The following is an 18212-nucleotide window of genomic DNA, read 5'->3' as shown; positions in this document are numbered from 1 at the left end:
TTGATGGGTGCTGACGAGTTGATGGGTGCAGCACACCAACATGGCACAAGTATACATATGTAACAAACCTGCACGTTATGCACATGTACCCTAGAACTTAAAGTATGATAAAAAAAAATAAAAAATTAAAAAAAAAAAAACAACAAAAAAACTAGCTTCTCCAAGAAGTCTTGGAGTCTTCCAAGAAGGTCTTCCAGTTGGAACTAAACTCTCAGTCTTCTACACTTTCATAGACTTTATCTATAACTGCACTTAACACTTCCCACATTAGACTAGAGAACTTCAGTTACATGGCCACCTCTTTTTAAAATTACAAACTCCAAAGAATAAGAATCTTGCAATTAGCAAGGCATTTGAACTTGGAGCAGAAACTGCAGTCTCTAACCTCATTAGGTAACTGATATCATTTTGGTACTCAGATTTCCTAGGCCTACATACTTCACCTCAGTCCATCCAAACATTCCTGTTTTCCTTGTCAACCTGGGCCTCTCTTCCACATGCTAAAACTTCTACTCAACACTCTGTCGCATATGTTCATTACCATATTACTGTGTGTTTCCTACACCCCACTTTTCTCTGTCCAAGCCTTTCTTCAACTACTAACTCGCTTCCTAATCTTCGAATGTTTTCATCCACAGTGAATAAACTCCCCTACATCTTTAACAGGATTCTCCCCTTCACCTCTGCCTCAACTGACCTCCCCTCACAGGAATCCACTTCCCTGCAGACTTTAATAAGAAACTCTTTTCTTTTCCCACATCTAACAGTGCCCAAAGATGAAACAAGCATTTTCCCAGCTGAACTTTCAGGCTTCTACATTAGTAGTATTTTTGCATCTTCATATATAAAAGCCTTCTTCCTCTAAGGTTCATGGCTTTTCAGTGTACAACCTCCTTGTTACTATCATCCACCCACCCATCCTCCTCACTCACTAAGGGTTTTCTCATCTGGCTCACTTTCTTCTCCAGCATTTCTTTCTACTCCAAAGCTGCCATCATTATGGGAATTTTATTATCCATAAACTATCAACCATCTAGCTCAAAATTCCTCAATTCCTACATCCCTCATACACATTCCCACTTCAGCAATGTACATCTTGTTATTACACCTTGGACTTTATCATTTCTGGGAATTACCCTGCCACCATAATCTTAAACTTGAGGAAACTAATCTTTGACCAGATGCTGACCCTTTCTAAATATTTAACTTTCTTAACTTTCCCTTCATCTCATCTTCAACCTAGTAGAGCTACCCAGACCCTCAACATCTCCATTTTTTATTATCCCTCATGATTCATTGCCCTCCCTTGCCCACTTCACTTCCCTTCCTAACCATCAGTGTCCTTATATCCGTATCCATTAGCCATGACTGTCCTGCTAATCCCTAAATGTGGACCAACATAACCATCTTTCTTGGCTACTAGTAAAGGCAATCTTCAAACTGGGGCCACTTAAGATTTATAATTAGAAACATCAGCTAGGCCCAACACAGTGCTCAGTGATTCTCCCATTCCCCAAGTGACTTTTTTAAACTATAACCATCTTTTTCTCCCACACAGCTATCACATCCAATCAATCCAAAGTCCTGTACAGTCTACTTCCGTACCATCCCTTGGGTCTATCTTCTATCCACTTTTTATCATCCTAACACCACTTTTCTGGACTACTGCAAATTACTTGTCTCTTTTCTCCTACTCATCCAATATATCATGCCAAACCAAAACCAAAGTTATCTTTCTAAAACCCAAATCCGATCATATCAATCCCTTGCTTAAATCTTCATTGATTCCTCACTGCCTACCAAATCAAGCCAAAACTCCTCAGCATAACACTCAGTTTTCGACAATCTGGCCCTTGTTCTACATATCCAGCTGTAGTTTTTACTCATCTGGAACCAATGGGAATGGCTTGCAGATTTCTTAAGTTCTCTAGCCATTTCATGCCTCTGTGCCTTTGATAACCCTATTGTCTCTGTCTCTAATGTCCTTTATAATCTTCCATGCCCTTTTTGTCCCATCTATCTTGTAGACATAACTACTGCTTCTTTTACTGTACACTGTACACATTTCTATAATACCTGTAACATTATATTGCATTTACTCACCTAAAAGCTCCTCTCCCCACATATTGTTATTATTTACTATTTCAAGATTCTTTCTTTACTACAATCTGTAAGCAAACAACCTTCTCAAAATAAAATATGTAAAACATTGAAAACAGAATTCGTGGCACATGTAGCTATTATTATTTATGACAACTGAGTATTACTGCACACATATTATCCCTCAAGTCAGATTAGCTACATAAATAAAATTATAATGGCAAAAGTTCTAAGGCAAAAACTATAATTAGTGGCCTAATGTTTACGAAATAAGAACTTGAAGACGAAATACGTCTCTTGAATGGCATTATGTTCAAAGTATTAGAAAAATAAATATTATTCCCACTATGGAAGCATGTGTCTTGGCGTTGCAAATGCAGTTTAAAAGTGAAATATCATAGAAGATTAAAGTTATCAAAAGAGTTTCTTGAAAATTTGAAGAAAAATAACTCCAATTTGAAATTGACTGCTTAAAATTACTTTTCTTCCATATAAAGAAAGCTCTTAAATTCTAAAAGGACTAAAAGAAGAAGACAGTACCAATGGAAGAGGGTATACGATTACATCACCAATAATAACTTTTCGCTGAGAAAATATGAGTAAAAATCGAATGTTCCTTTTGCCTGTTACTGTTTTCTACATTACATTTCCCAAAACTGTTTACTTCCACTGACACATACTCCAATTATACAAGATAATTTCATGATGAAACCATTTTCATCTTCTTTTCTTCCTTGAAAAAAATTTTAACAATTACCATGCCCTTTCTATATACAAAACATTGGTTATGGAACAGCCTCTGCACTTCAGATTTCTGCCCAATAAAAGACATTATACCACACAAGCATATCAATAATACCATGAGAGGTACAAACAAGGGCCGGGAGGAAAAAAAAAACCCAAAGGAAATAGTAATAATTATGACTAGACGAAGCCAAGAAATGTATTAAGTTGGACCATTTGAAATTGCTATTTTTATAGGTCAGATGGCCAAATATCAACTATTTCAGGTGGTTCCAAGTGCTAATGAAGGAAACAGAAGAAACTAAGGTTGGGCCTTTAATGAGTGAATGAATCAGATCGAGGCTTTGGAAATCACACACACACAAAGGGAAAAAAAGTAAAAATAAAGGGCTTGAGAAACTACAAGGCATATTTTATAAATAAGTAGTTTTTTCAAACTAAACAGATAAAAGGCTGTAATTTGCTGAAATCTAAATGCCAGGCTTAAAAGCCTAGCTAATAAGAAGCAAGGGGAATACAATGAGATATCACTTCACACACACACTACTGTCTATAAAATGTTTTAAAAAACAGACAATAGCAGGTGTTGGCAAAGATGTGGAATAATCGGAACACTCATGCACTGCTTGTGGGAATGTAAAATGGTATAGCCACTTTGGAAGACACTCTGGTAGTTCCTTAAAAGCTGAAACACAGAATTTCCCTATGATCCAGCAATTCCACTTTTAAAAATAAACCCAAGAGAAATGAAAATTTTTTCCACACACAGAAATAAGATTTACCAGAGAAAACAAAATATATATTAAAACACATGTACATGAATATGTACATGAATGTTCATAGCAGCATTATTCACAGTAGCCAAAAAGTGGAAACAACCCATGTCATTCCCCTGCTTAAAATCCTTCAATGGCTCCCTACTGCTCTCAAGATAAAGATCAATACCTTACCACAGCCTCAAGTTGCTACATAATCTAATCCTTGCCTCCTTCTCCAGTTCCTCTTGTGTATCTCTCTCTCCCCTTGCTCTCTCCAGTTCAACCACACTAGCCTTCTTTGAGATTCTGAAATTAGCTAGCCCTCTGCCAAACTCTTCTCAACTGAAATATCACCTCCTTGGGAAAATCCAATCAGATGCCCCAGACAAAACCAGTGCTCCCATAGCGACTCTCATAGCACTTTGTGCTTTTCATTCTTTTCACTTAACCACCAGTCGTCTCTTCTTACATATCTTTGCAAATGTTTAATGTCTTTTTTTTTTTTTTAAATTGAGACAGGGTCTGCTCTGTCACCCAGGCTGGAGTGCAATGGTGCAGTCATAGCTCAGTGCAACCTCAGACTCTTGGACTCAAGTGGTTCTCCCCACTCAGGCTCCCAAGGAGTTAGAATCACAGATGCAAGACACCATGCCTGTCTTGATTAATGACTATGCTTCCTAAGACATCATACTTCAAGGAGAAGGGATCCTGTTGGTTTTGCTCAACATTCTATTCCTAGGACCTAGCATAGCACTTGGTATAAAGAAGACACTCAGGAAATATTTGTTAAGGAGTGAAAGACTGAATGAAAATGATCAGAAGATTAAATTATTCTAATCACTAGAATATGGAAGATAAAACAAAAAAGACATCTGTGAAAGGAGGGAGAGGGATAAAACATGGGTAGGGAAGGTGGAAGTCTAGTTTTCCTTCTGGAGTTGTTATTGTGCACATATTATTCAGTATACCATATATCATGTCCCATTCCCATCAAAAGACTTCCTAGGATACTGAGACAAACATTTATTTTAAGAGGTTGTCTTAAAAGAATGACAATCTAAAAAAAAAAAAACTGGTGGGAGCTGGTTTTTGACTATGTTATTTCCACTGGGATGGTTAAAGAAGTAGTTGGGAAGTGAGAAACCAGGATTAGTCCTATCTAGCTAACAGCAGTATCATTGGCCAAGTCACTTAATTCCCACTCACCATTACACTGTCCCTCTGTGAAAAGTACCAATTAGACTGTTAGTGGTTCTTAACTTTTTTGGTGGTCACAGACCTCTTTGAAAATCCCATGAAAACTATTTCCTGAAGCGCTTACAATGTTAGGGACTTAAAGGTTAAGAATATCAGCCCAGATGATCCCTTTTAGTTCTAAAGTGGTCCAGGGCTTCTGAAATGAGTATTCTACCTTTCGTAACATCCATACAATATGCAGATAAATACTAAAAAATTAAACCTTTTATACACACAAGATGCACACATACATGTGTGCTAAAAACAGCTTCATATTTGAAATTTTTAGTATTTTAATTATGTAATCACAGTCTTAAATATAAAGTTAAGACACAAAGACTAAATAGAATTAATCCAATATTGTGTTTCTTACAATAAAGTCTTTAAGAGAATATTTATGTATAATGGAGTCAAAGGGAAACTAAATCCAACAACTGCATAAATTTCAGGAGCTCTGGACTATCACTGTGCAAATTCAACACCCTTACTTACAAATAGAAATGACATCTATCAAATATTAGCCACAATTCCTTTAAATATTTTCATTGTTTATATCATGTGATTTTATCAGAAACTACACCTATTTAGCTAAGTAGTGATTCTATTTCAAATGTCTTACATTTCAAAATATATCCACAATAATTTTGGGGAGAGAGACCCTCCTAAGAATACATACATAGTTGGTTCAGTAACTCTTCTCTCTAAATAAATAATTTAATCAGACTAAACTGGACCAGACTAATGTAAACTCAATTGACTCCAGGACATCACCCTTGCCAGTGTTCAACAAGGTTATGTTTACAAGTCTTCTTATTCTGTGATTCACACACTTACTCTAACCTTGTGACCTCACACGCTGGAGCTGCTTATTCGCTTCAGTGGCCTGCCTGACTCACTTGGAGTACTTTTCTGCCAACCTAAAAAAATGGAAACACTTTGGAATAATGCACTTGGTACCTGCATTTCTGACAGCAAACTCCTTTTTCTTTCAAATACTACATATGGTTTTTGTTCACAAGTCTCCTCCCAAATCTGCAGACCATATTCCATTCTTAGGTGTCTATCATCTTTGCCTCCATTTCTCAATGCCCATTCACTGCTTAATCTCTTGGAATCTAGCTTCTGCCACTATCAAATGATGCCCTGAAATTGTTCTTTCTATAATCACTAATGGTCTGGTTGGTTTTTTAAAAAAATGTTTTTGTCTTAGTTCTGATTCTATAAATGATCATCTCCCTTCAGCAGCATATTATTTTGGTTTTCCCATTTCTCAGTTTAACCAATGCCTTTTTTAGCACCTACAATAAGAAAGAAAATACTCATCTAGGAACCCCTAGAGATACAGAGATAAATATGACCCTTGCTGCTTTTGGTGAACTTTCACTAGTGTACTTAACACAAGCACAGCAACACAGTGAGATGTTGTCTCTACAAACACACACACAACACAAACAGAGCATGATAAATGGGTGTGAGAAAGAAAAACAAATCCCTGGGGGCTTGGAGAAACAAAGTCCTTGGGTATTGTTTATATTATGTGATTTTACCAGAAATTATTACCAGAATTTAGCTAAGTAGTGATTCTATTTCAAATGTCTTACATTTCAAAATATATCCACAATATTGGGGAGAGAGACCACCTAACAATGCTGTATATGAAAAGTTCATATAAAGTTTTAATTTAGAGGCTCAAGAAAGGCTTTTATGAAAGAGGTGGCATTTGCTGTTAACCAGAAGATAAATGAAGTTCAATACTCTCAGTTTCACTAAGCAAAGGAACAGCATGAAAAAGGACAAAGTAGGAAATTCAAGACATGTTAAAGCAACTGGAGGAGGCAGATCACTTTTATTGGAGTACAGGGTACTTATAAGGCACAATTAGAGATAAGCCTGAAAAGGTAGGTTTGGATTACAGAGTAGAAAGTGCTGAATAAGAAGTTGGTATTTCTGTAAGCAATGAGAGACCTCTGAAAGTTTCTGTACTTTAGGAAGACTTTTAACAACAAATCAAAGAATGGATTACAAGAGAGGGAAAATCTGTTACAAGACTATTAGGAAATCTTCTCAAGTCAAAGGTATTGCGAGCCTAAACTAGCAGTAAAAATAAAATAGGAGTGGACATATGGGACATTTTGGAAACAGAATAGAATTTAGTAGCTGACTTGACATGAAAAACAAGGGAGAAGGAAGACTCAAAATATGATCCCCAGTCTTGCTGACTGAAAAGTCAGTGTGCCAAATTAGACAGTAAAGAAGAAACAGGTCACTTGAGGAGCTGCTGATTTCTGTCTTGAAATTTTTTAAGACTGAGGTGGTAGCAAGGCCAAAGGATTTTAGATTTTACATGATCATATATTTGTTCATTCATTCATTCATTCATTCAGGCAATGTTGATTCACTGTTTATCGGTTATATGAGTGTTCTATGAAGACATATATGTAATACAACAATGTTATATGTGCTTCCAAATTATGGCCTCATGGGAGAGACAGACTCCTTTTTAACTGTCTATGAATCTGATTGTGATGAATGCTATAAGAATGGTTAAAAAAAAAAAAAACTACAGGAGCACAGATGAGGAAAGGACTAAATATGACTGGGAAAGCTGAGGCAAGCTTGAAAAATGTCTTATTTGCTGGACAGTGACCTGTTAGTAGGATTTGATGGTAAAGCAGAAGAGTAAAAACATTCCTGAGAGAGAACAGCTTAAATAAATAGATCATTTGGGGAAACTTATGTGACTGGGCTTTGTGGAGGCAAGAAAGGTTCAAGCTATGTTCTGTGAATAAACCTCGATACCATGCTAAAATATCAGATTATATTCTGAGGACAAAGGGAAGCCATCAAACATTTCTGAGTAGAAGTGTCAAATAATTCTATGTGCAGAGACATTCTGCTCAGGTTATGGAGCATGCACTGGGGAAAAAGTTCTAGAGGAATTTACGTCAGTTAATAAGTTATTGTATTAGAGCAGTAAGATCACTTAATAGACAACGGAACAATGCCACATAATGACAAAGACAGAAAATACAGAAGAGTGAGCAGGTTTGGCTAGTATGCGGCATGTGGAAGTAATTCAAAAGATTTTGATATCATTGAACGTTGAACTTGAAGTTCTTGCAAAATATCAAAGTGGATATATTCACTAAGCAAACAGAAATACAGCTTTAACATTCTATCGAGAGGTTACAGCTAGGTGACAGCTAAATCAAATCCATAAAATTGAAGTATGTAGCAGAGGGACAAGATATGAAACAAGATTTAATACTTAGCAAATGGAACTATTCAAAGTAAGTAGTTAACACTACCTAATACTACAGAGCAGTCAAGGGAAATAAGAGAAAAGTCCATTGGACTGATTAATAAAATGTTAAATTAATTACAATGTCAACACAGTCTCTATAATGTTATAGAAATACTTATTTGACATGAATGAAACAGTTAAGGTATGGAGGCATGGACTGCCTCAACTTCTTGCCCTTCCTTCAATAAACTTATCTATATCCAAACGCACCCTTCCTTCCTATTGAAGATAACATTTCTCTTTTCAGGTTCAAAGCCAGTCCTTCCTCTCATGTGCATCATTCTGCCCCATCCAGTCTACTTTGGGAGAGGTACTCTATTGACGCTGTTTTCTAGATGTCATTAATCACCTCAGGAACAAATCCAGGGGCCTTGTTTCTCTGAGTTCCCAACTTCCTTAACCTCTGTGCATTATTTGATGCTATCATCACTACCTCCCTCCTGGAATTCTTTGCTCTGTAAGCTTCCCTTGTCATTAAAATTTACAAGCTTTAACTCCCTTCTTTTCTAGGTTATTTCTTCCAGTTGTCCCCTAAATATAGATTCTCTTGAAATCTCTGACCTTGCCTCTGGTTCTCTATTCTTAATTTCTCTCTGAAATATCATGAATTCCCACATCTTCAATTATCACCTCTGTGCAAATGATTTTCAAATTTCTATCTTTAATCTTCTCAGTCCCACATTCACAAATACCACTACGAGTCAAAGCATTTGACTATCGGGCCCCACACTCTCTCTCCAGTGTTATTTCTCACTCTGATCCCACTTGGCTACTGCCCACACCTTTCAAGGACACTAAGCTATACAGTACCTAGAATTATACCAAATATTTTTTAAAACTGTCCCTTTCACATGCAAGTATTGCATTAGTAGCCAACCATTCTCACAGCCAATCAGGAACTTACAGAATATTAAAAATGTAAGGGATTTCTGAGATCATTCTAGTGAAACCCCATCCCTCCCCTTATTTACAGATAAAGTATAGCCCAGAGAAGTGAAGTAAATGGTTTGGAATATAGTTCAAATTAGTGGCACAGCCAGAGAGAGAGAGAGAGAGAGAGAGAGAGAAGCAGATACAGAATTATACAGATCCAATTCTGTATCTCATATTGCTTCTGATATGGAGTACAGAACTAAAAGGAGAAATGCCTCAAAGTTCTTATTATCTAACTGGGGAGATATAACACAAACATATACCCCAATATTTATTATTATATAAACTCAATGCATGAGGATGAAGTTCAGTTGAGACTAATAAGGGAATGCTCCTTGGAGCAGATAAAGCTTAACTGGATTTGGAAACAGGTTAAGAACGAACTACCAGAGACAGTAACTATCTTTAAGCCTATTTCCCATAAATATTTTTAAATTTTTTGGACAACAAAAAACAAGGAATTCATTGCACATGAGAAGGCCGGATTGGTAATTTAATCCCCCACTTAGAATTCAGTATGAATCCATGTAATAAGATCTGATAGTTCATGGCAATACGATATTATCTCATAGAATCTTACTGTTCATCCACTATTTAAGACTGCTTCATTTTCTTTTACTCCACTACTTAGTAGCCATGTGACTATGGGCAGGGTGTTCTACCTCTCTGAATCTGATTTTCTTTATATGTAAAATCTTGTAATGGTTCCTTCTCACCTCCTTAACCTCATAATACTGGAGTGCCCCTAAACTCACTCAGTCCTTAAACTTATCTTCTCTATGTACTCCTCCTCTCCTTAATGATCTCATTTGTCCTCACAGTTCTCTGATGCGAAAATACTATCTAAAGTGTGATATTCTTACACACGCACACACACACACACCACTGCTTAAAAACAAAAATGCAGGTTGGGGAAAGGGGACCAGTATCCTGTAATTGACCATAGTGCTAAAATGCAGAGAATGAAGTTACTGTTAAAATGCATGAGATGTAAATTTAGAGCAAAAAACAAATATGTATGGGGCTAAGAAACAAAAGTAATTTTCTTAGGAAGACTTTTTAGATTATTCCCACTCTTCCTGGATATATGCCTCCCTCAGCACATTCATCTTTAATTCATAGCTATTTAAAACTGGTCCTTTGCTAATGTTTTCAAGCAAATTCATGTTTTCTAGTTTGGTAAAATACACAGACTCAATAAATACTTGTTTACCAAGAAATCTTTCTAAACTAAAATCAGAACTCTTTTAGAGATTAGCATTTACAACACATCCATTACATTAAAACAACAGTAATAAAAATAGTTGGCCAGGTATATTCGCACTAAAATAAGGGGATAATATATAGGCTCAAAGTAAAGAGATAAAGAAAAACCCACCAAGCAAATGGAAAACAAAACAAAACTATGGGTTGCTATTCTAATTTCAGACAAAACAGATTTGGCCAGGCATGGTGGTTCCACCTGTAATCCCAGCACTTCAGGAGGCTGAGGCAAGTGGATCACTTGAAGCCAGGAGTTTGAGACCAGCCTGGCCAACATGGCAAAACCCTGTCTCCATTAAAAATACAAAAGTTAGCCAGGTGTGGTGGTGCACTTCTGTAATATTAGCTACTCAGGAGGCTGAGGCATGAGAATCCCTTGAACCCAGGAGGCAGAGTTTGCAGTGAGTCGAGATAGTGCCACTGCACTCCAGCCTAGGCAACAGAGCAAGAATCTGTCTCAAAAACCAACAAAACAGACTAAACCAACAATGATCAAATGAGACAAAGAAGGGCATTATATTATTATACCCATTATAAAACAGGTAAAGGATTCAACAAGAAGACTCAATTATCCTAAATATATATGCATCCAACACAGGAGCTCACCTAGGTTCATAAAACAAATTCTTAGAGACCTACAAAGAGACTTAGATAACCACACAATAATAGTGAGACTTCAACACCCCACTGACAATATTAGATCACTAAGGCAAGAAACTAACAAAGATATTCAAGAACTAAACTCAACACTTGATCAAACAGACCTAACATACATCTACAGAACTCTCCACCCAAAAACAACATTCTTCTCATATGCACATGGCACATATTCTAAAATCTACAACAGAATCAGCCACAAAACAATACTCAACAAATTCAAAGAAACCAAATTCATACCAACCATACTCCTGGATCACACTGCAACAAAAATAGAAATCAATACTAAGAAGATCACTCGAAACCATACAATTACAAATTTAACAACTTGCTCCTGAATAAACAATGAAATTAAGACAGAAATCCAGAAATTATTTAAAACTAATGAGAACAAAGATACAACATACTAGAATCTCTGGGACATCGCTAAAGCAGTGCTAAGAGTTAAGTTTATAGCACTAAACCCCCACATTGAAAAATGAGAAAGAATTCAAACCGACAACCTAACATCATACCCAGGGGAACTAGGGAACCAAGAACAACCCCAAAGCTAGCAGAAGAAATAACCAAAATCAGAGCTGAACTGAATGAAATTGAGACACACAAAAACATACAAAAGATCAATGAAAGCGGAAGCTGGTCTTTGAAAGAATAATTAAGATAGACCATTAGCTAGACTAATAAAGAAAAACAGAGAAGCTTCAAATAAACACAATCAGAAATGACAAAGGGGGCATTACCACCCACCCCAAAGAAATACAAAAAACCCTCAGTGACTACTACGAATACCTCTACAGACACAAACTAGAAAACCTACAAGAAACACAACATTCCTGGAAACATACAACCTTCCAAGACTGACCCAGGAAGAAACTGAAAACCTGAAGATCTAATTCCAAGTTCCAAAATTGAATCCGTAATAAAAACCCTATCAACCAGAAAAAGCCCAGGACCAGATGGATTCACAGACAAATTCTACTAGATGCATAAAGAAGACCTGGTACCATTCCTATGGAAACTATTCCCCCCAAAAAAATGAGGAGGAAGGACTCCCTAACTCATTCTGAGGCCAGTATCACTCTGATACAAAAGCCTGGCAGAGAGACAATGAAAAAAGAAAACTTCAGATGAATATTCCTGATGAACATACCTGCAAAAATCCTCAACAAAATACTAGCAAATTGAATCAAGCAGTGCATCAAAAAGGTAATCCACAATGATCAAGTAGGCTTTCTTCCTGGGATGCAAGGCTGGTTCAATGTGCACAAATCAATTAATAAATAGACTGAAAATAAAAACCATATGATCATCTCAACAGATGCAGAAAAGGCTTTCGATAAAATTCAGTAACGCTTCATGTTAAAAACCCTCCACAAATTAGGCATTGATGGAACATACCTCAAAATAATAACAGCTACAGCCAACATCACACTGAATGGGTAAAAGCTGGAAGCACTCCCCTTAAGAAAAAGAAAAAGACAAGAATGCCCACTCTCACCACTCATATTCAACATAACAGTGCAAAAGCAATCAGGCAAGAGAAAGAAATAAAAAGCATCCAAATAAAAGAGAGAAAGTCAAACTATCTGTTTGCAGATAATATATTTTATACCTAGTAAACTCAACAGTCTCTGCCCAAAAGCTATTAGATCTGATAAACAGCTTCAGCAAAGTTTCAGGATACAAAATCAATGTACGAAAGTCAGTAGTATTTCTATACACAAAATCCAAGCTGAGTGCTAAATCAAGGATGCAATCCCATTCACACCTACAAAAAAATGAAATACCTAGGAATACAGGTAACCAGGAAAGTGAAGGATCTGTACAACGAGAATTACAAAACACTACTGACAGAAATCAAAGATGATGCAAACAAATTGAAACACATTCCATGCTCATGGATAGGAAGAATCAATATTGTTAAAATGACTATACTACCCTAAGCAATTTACAGATTCAATGCTATTCGTACCAAATTACCAATGATATTCTTCACAAAATTAGAAAAAAAAACTACTCTAAAATTCATCTGGAATAAAAAAGAAGCCCAAATAGCCACAGCAATTCTAAGTAAAAAGAACAAATCTGGAGGCATCACATTGCCCAATTTCAAACTATACTACAAGGCTACAATAACGAAAACAGCATGGTACTGGTACAAAAACAACAGACACACAGACCAATGGAACAGAATAGAGAGCCCAGAAATAATGCTGCCTTCCTACAACCATCTGATCTTTGACAAAGTTGACAAATGCAAGCATTGGTGTAAGGACTCTATTCAATTAATAGTGCTGTGAGGGGGCTACCTATATGCAGATTGAAACTGGAACCCTTAGAAATTAATGAAGTGGTGATAAACAAAATATTTCCTCAAAACCAACAAAACTTATCAGAGTATAACCAAAACTCTGGAATATGCACATATACACATGCCTATGAAATAATAGGACTTAAGTTTATAGCAACAGAATAATACCATACATCACTAGTCTGCCTTGGTTTTCTAATAGGCCTGCCACCAACTCAGCCAGAGAGAGTTTTCTTTCCACCACAAGATCAAAACAGTAATCCCATCAGCTGATTCTTAGTCATTCCCACACATTTTTTTCTCTACTGTTGTTATAACAAAGGATTTTTTTTTTTCCTTTGTTACACTATTCTTAAAAGCAATGCTCTACCCTTTTGGTCTCGAAAGTTGTACCATTTCAAAGTGTAGCATTTAGGTGAACAAAGTTATACAAACTAATTATCGGTGGGGGGAAAAATTACTCTCTATATGCTTTTCAAAATAGAATCAATAAATAAGACAAAGCCCTCTTCACTTGTTTATTTTTTGCTGTTGTTTCATTTAGATTTTGTTTTTAGTTACAAATATTCCTAAGAAACTTTCAAATTAAAATTATGTCTAAACAAATGAAGTTTGGTACCTACTAGAGAAGTATATTTTGACTCAAACTCTGGACTTATAATAAGAATCCCTTTTAATGCTGCAAAGGCAGAAAAACTTTCTCCAGATAGCAGGGGTTCACTTATCCCATCCAAATATTCCACACCTTAAACCACCACCTTAGCTTCCTCGGAAGGATGGAGACTGAGGTCTTCTACCTCCAACTAAAGGCCTCAGCCATCTAGTCTGCTTTTTTTTTTTTTTTTTTTTTAACCTCCCCTCCATTCCACAAACATTTACTGATATCATCAATGTACTAAATACTGGGGATAGAGTTCTCTATTTATAAAATGATAATGATACGTTACAAAATCTTGCAATAAGGATCAAAATCTTTTAAGAAGGATCAAAAAGCAAGATCTGTAGAAAGTACTTAGTGTTAAATACTGAACTGGTAGAAAGTGTTCAACAAATAGCATTGTGGAAATATAAGAACAGAATAGGAAGTCTATTTTTAAAAAGGCATCTACTAATTAAATTAAAATTAAGCAAAGCACTAGGCCCTAAAAGTACTTTTCATTCAGCTCTATAATGTAAAATGTCTTCATGTGCACTAGGAAAATTAAATATACATACTTTTAAACTTACAAGTTTTAGTTAACTGATGAATCACATAATACAAAGCATAAATATTGGGGAGAAATTTTTTTAAATATATATATAAACACACACACACACAACCTATGTGATTTTTTAATATATTCAATCAGAAGACAGACCCAAAACTTCAATCACAAAACCAATTTCACCACCAGTATTTTTCAGTGTAACTGTTAGAAAAGTATTGACCCTTTCTGGCACCACTGATTTGCCAGACTGTTAATGGAATTATCATTACTTTATTGTCAATCACAGCAACACCTGAAAGTACTTCACAGTAATGAACAGAATCTAATATTTATAATTCAACAAAAATATTTCTTGAAAAATTGAAAAAGTACTTCTGAAAATTAAAGATGCAGATAAACATAACAGCAGTATATACTTTAAGTTAGAACAACCTGGAAACTTCAAGTCATCTATCTTTTCATATATCCTAGTAAACAAATGCCTCTAGAGGATTTAGGAGAGGCTATCTTTCTACTGACCATAGTCATTACAATAAGATCTAAACCACTTGCCTTAAACTGTTTCACTCTTGCTGCCAATTCAATTTTCTTCAATATTCCGTAGAAAGAAAAGGTTCTTTTTAAAAAGTTATTTTCTTATAAGTAATGTCCTGAGCACATACACAGCATGTTTGCCCAAGAACATTAAAGAATGCCTTCTATATTCTGATCGTGAACAAGCTTTTCTAGGAATGCAAATTTTGCTCTCAATACTTACACAATGCACTATAGTGTCATAAGCACTGTTCATGCTCTATTAGTCATTCTGTTGAAGATTTTATTAAAAAAATAATAAAAGGCCTGCACTGTGTATAAAACATTTGAGACACAAAAGACTTATTGTCAGAATATTTGCAGGATTCTCAAAACAAAAACAATCGCCGCAAAACAAATTAATTTACAATTTTAATTATGTTTAAAATGCTAAGCCAGAACCCTGCATTAAACTTAACCAATTCATAAGATAAAAAAGATTATATAAATGATCATCATGGCATGAGAGACAACTTGTATTCTTCCGAGAAACAAAAGGGATCTGAGCTCTGGGACAGCCTTCCAACTGGTGCGTGTTGGCACTTAGTCTGGAAAATCCCAAGGTTCTGAGGTACATGTGACCCTGGACACAGTTATCAATTTATTTCCAGGTCTATCAATTACATTTCCCAAAACAAAACACAGGTATATGATTTCATAATGCAGCAGAGTCCGAACAACCAGTTTGTATAGAAAACGGTTTACATATGTCTGTTTTTTCTCCAGAGTATTGTTTCTTCAAAGAACTTATCGGGAAATTTAAATAAATAAAGAGGTGAAAGCCAAAGTGTTCTGCTCAAAATGAATGTGTCCCTGGGAGACAGGGGTGAGGACTGGAGGGCAGGAAGGACCTTGAGTTCCAGCACCAATCCCACAGCCACAGCATCCCGTTTAAGGAGCTTCTCAGAATCTCTTCAAAAACCTCCAATTCAAATTCAGATGATAGCTCAAATGAAAACACACAGATTTATAAGTAGCCTAGAGGGAAAAAGTTATTTAAATATCACTTAACTGAGAGAAGAATCAAACTAAACTGAAAACTGGTCAGATTATTAGAACTCTGAAATTAACCCTTCCATCCCAAACTAAAGTATACAGGCAGAAACACTAAGAGAGAGAAGGTGATGTATTCCCTAAACACTTGCTCAACAAACAGTTTTACTTGGACAAGCACAGAAAACATGGAAATTTGTCTTGAAAAATGATGTCATGTAATTTTCTCATCCCACCTTGCAAACCTGAATTCATTATTAAAATTAGAAAGTCATATATCCATTATTTTGCTATCTAGATAGATATATTTTGTTTTTCCAAGACAAGCAAAACTGATTATTATACAATTAATCTTTCACTACCCTTTCAATGTAATGAGATACAACTTTTCTGCACAAACTTTAAAGTCATATAAATGAAGTTAACACAGGGGTTTTTTTTTTTCAGTTACTAAGCTAAAACTCTCAGTAGGAAAGGTAGAGCATTCAATATCTTTCTCTTTGTAGTCCAGAAAGGTTAAGCTAAAAATCGAAATATTGACATTACTCAGTGATCCATGCCCACCAAGGACATCTCTCCCTAATTTTGAATACTCTTCCCTATTTACCAGATTAGTTGTTAGAAATCATAAACTAGAAAACCACATAACAGATAAGGTTCCTTTCTAGAGCTATTATATGTACAATTCTGATTCCATGGTTATGAAAAGAACAAAAAAATTTTAATGAAAAGAAAATTTATAATTGAAAAATATAATAAATTTTTTTAGAAATCAATAAGCATTTTAAAATAGTTTTGTAAAAATTCATATAATTAAAATGTGCCTTAAATATTTTAAAAGGCACTTCTACGTCCACTGCATCATTAAACTTTCCAGTAATTTGAGAATTAGAGTATTTCCAAAATAAAGATAACGAGATTTACTAATATAAAGTGGCAAATCAGTACCTATCAATATATTATACACAATACAATATAAAATATACTCAATACTAAAATTAATTCAAACTCTTATAGTTCAAAAATACTTTATAAATTTCAGTCCCTCAGAGATCTTGTGAATACCAACTATAAAATATAGTATTATAAATACAATAAAATTATTTCAATTATTTAAAGTTTCTGGCTTAGTATATTAAGCATCAGATTCTGTACGAAGCAAATAAAATCACTCCTAACTAGCATACTTCACAGAATCCAAAAGAAGAAAAGTTTTAACAGTAAACTGCTCATAGTATAACTTATCAAGCACCTACTATTTGCAAAACACTATAAAATTTATACCTACTATTTCATTCAAAAAATGAAATCAGATCCTCATTTTCGTAAGCGTAAAACTTAAATCCAGGTAGGAATAATATCACGGACACAAAAAAAATGGTTTTTCTTTCCTTCACCAAGTCTATCATCCAATGATTTCAAAACCAGAATGAGTCACAAATCTGACTAAAAATGAAGAAACAGTACATTTTTCATTTACATAACCCATATGTCCTCTTATTTTTTCAGGAACAGTGATGGATTGGTTATAATCTTATACATGGTACAAGCAGAGGGTTCTATAGACATGAAACACAGTGAAGCTATACGGCCCTGCAAAAAAATCATGATGCTACATGGTAAAGTCTAGAACTGGGAATTAGGAGATCATCTCTGACACCAAATAGTTCTGTAACCTCAGAGGAAAACCACCACCTTTCCTGGCCCTCTTAACATTTATTGTGCTTTGGAGTAAATTATTAGAGTTCTCTAGATCTATTTCCACATCTGAAAACTTCTGAAACTAGACTAGCATCCAAAAGCATCTGGATCAGTGGTTCTCCAACAGTTAAATGCCGATTCCTAACGTCACCTCAGTGATTCAGAATGTCCACACTGAAACCTAGGAAGTTAAATGTTCACCAAGTTCACAGTTGACTGAAAATACAGGTGGTCCTCAGCCACAGTTGAAAAACACTAATTGGATGATCTCTAATCCCTCTAAGAGTATAAAAAGATATAATTCATTTCAGCACCAAGCTTTTAGGAATTCAGAATCTTGCACAGTGTGTAGGGTAGATGTTAAACAATTATTTACAGAAAGAAAGGATGTTAAACAATTATTTACAGAAAGAAAGGAAGGGAAAGAGGCA

General features: G+C 35.4%; 1 protein-coding gene across 9 annotated transcripts in view; it reads right to left on the bottom strand.

The window, feature by feature from the left end:
* Window positions 1-18212, bottom strand: part of MTMR2 (myotubularin related protein 2) — an 84978-nt gene that overhangs the window by 55355 nt on the left and 11411 nt on the right. The window lies entirely within an intron of this gene.

Source organism: Rhinopithecus bieti, unplaced genomic scaffold (assembly GCF_001698545.2).
Source record: "Rhinopithecus bieti isolate Rb0 unplaced genomic scaffold, ASM169854v2 scaffold_12653, whole genome shotgun sequence".
Lineage (NCBI taxonomy): Eukaryota > Metazoa > Chordata > Mammalia > Primates > Cercopithecidae > Rhinopithecus > Rhinopithecus bieti.
Note: the sequence above shows the minus strand (reverse complement) of the source record. Positions and strands in the feature narration are given on the sequence as shown.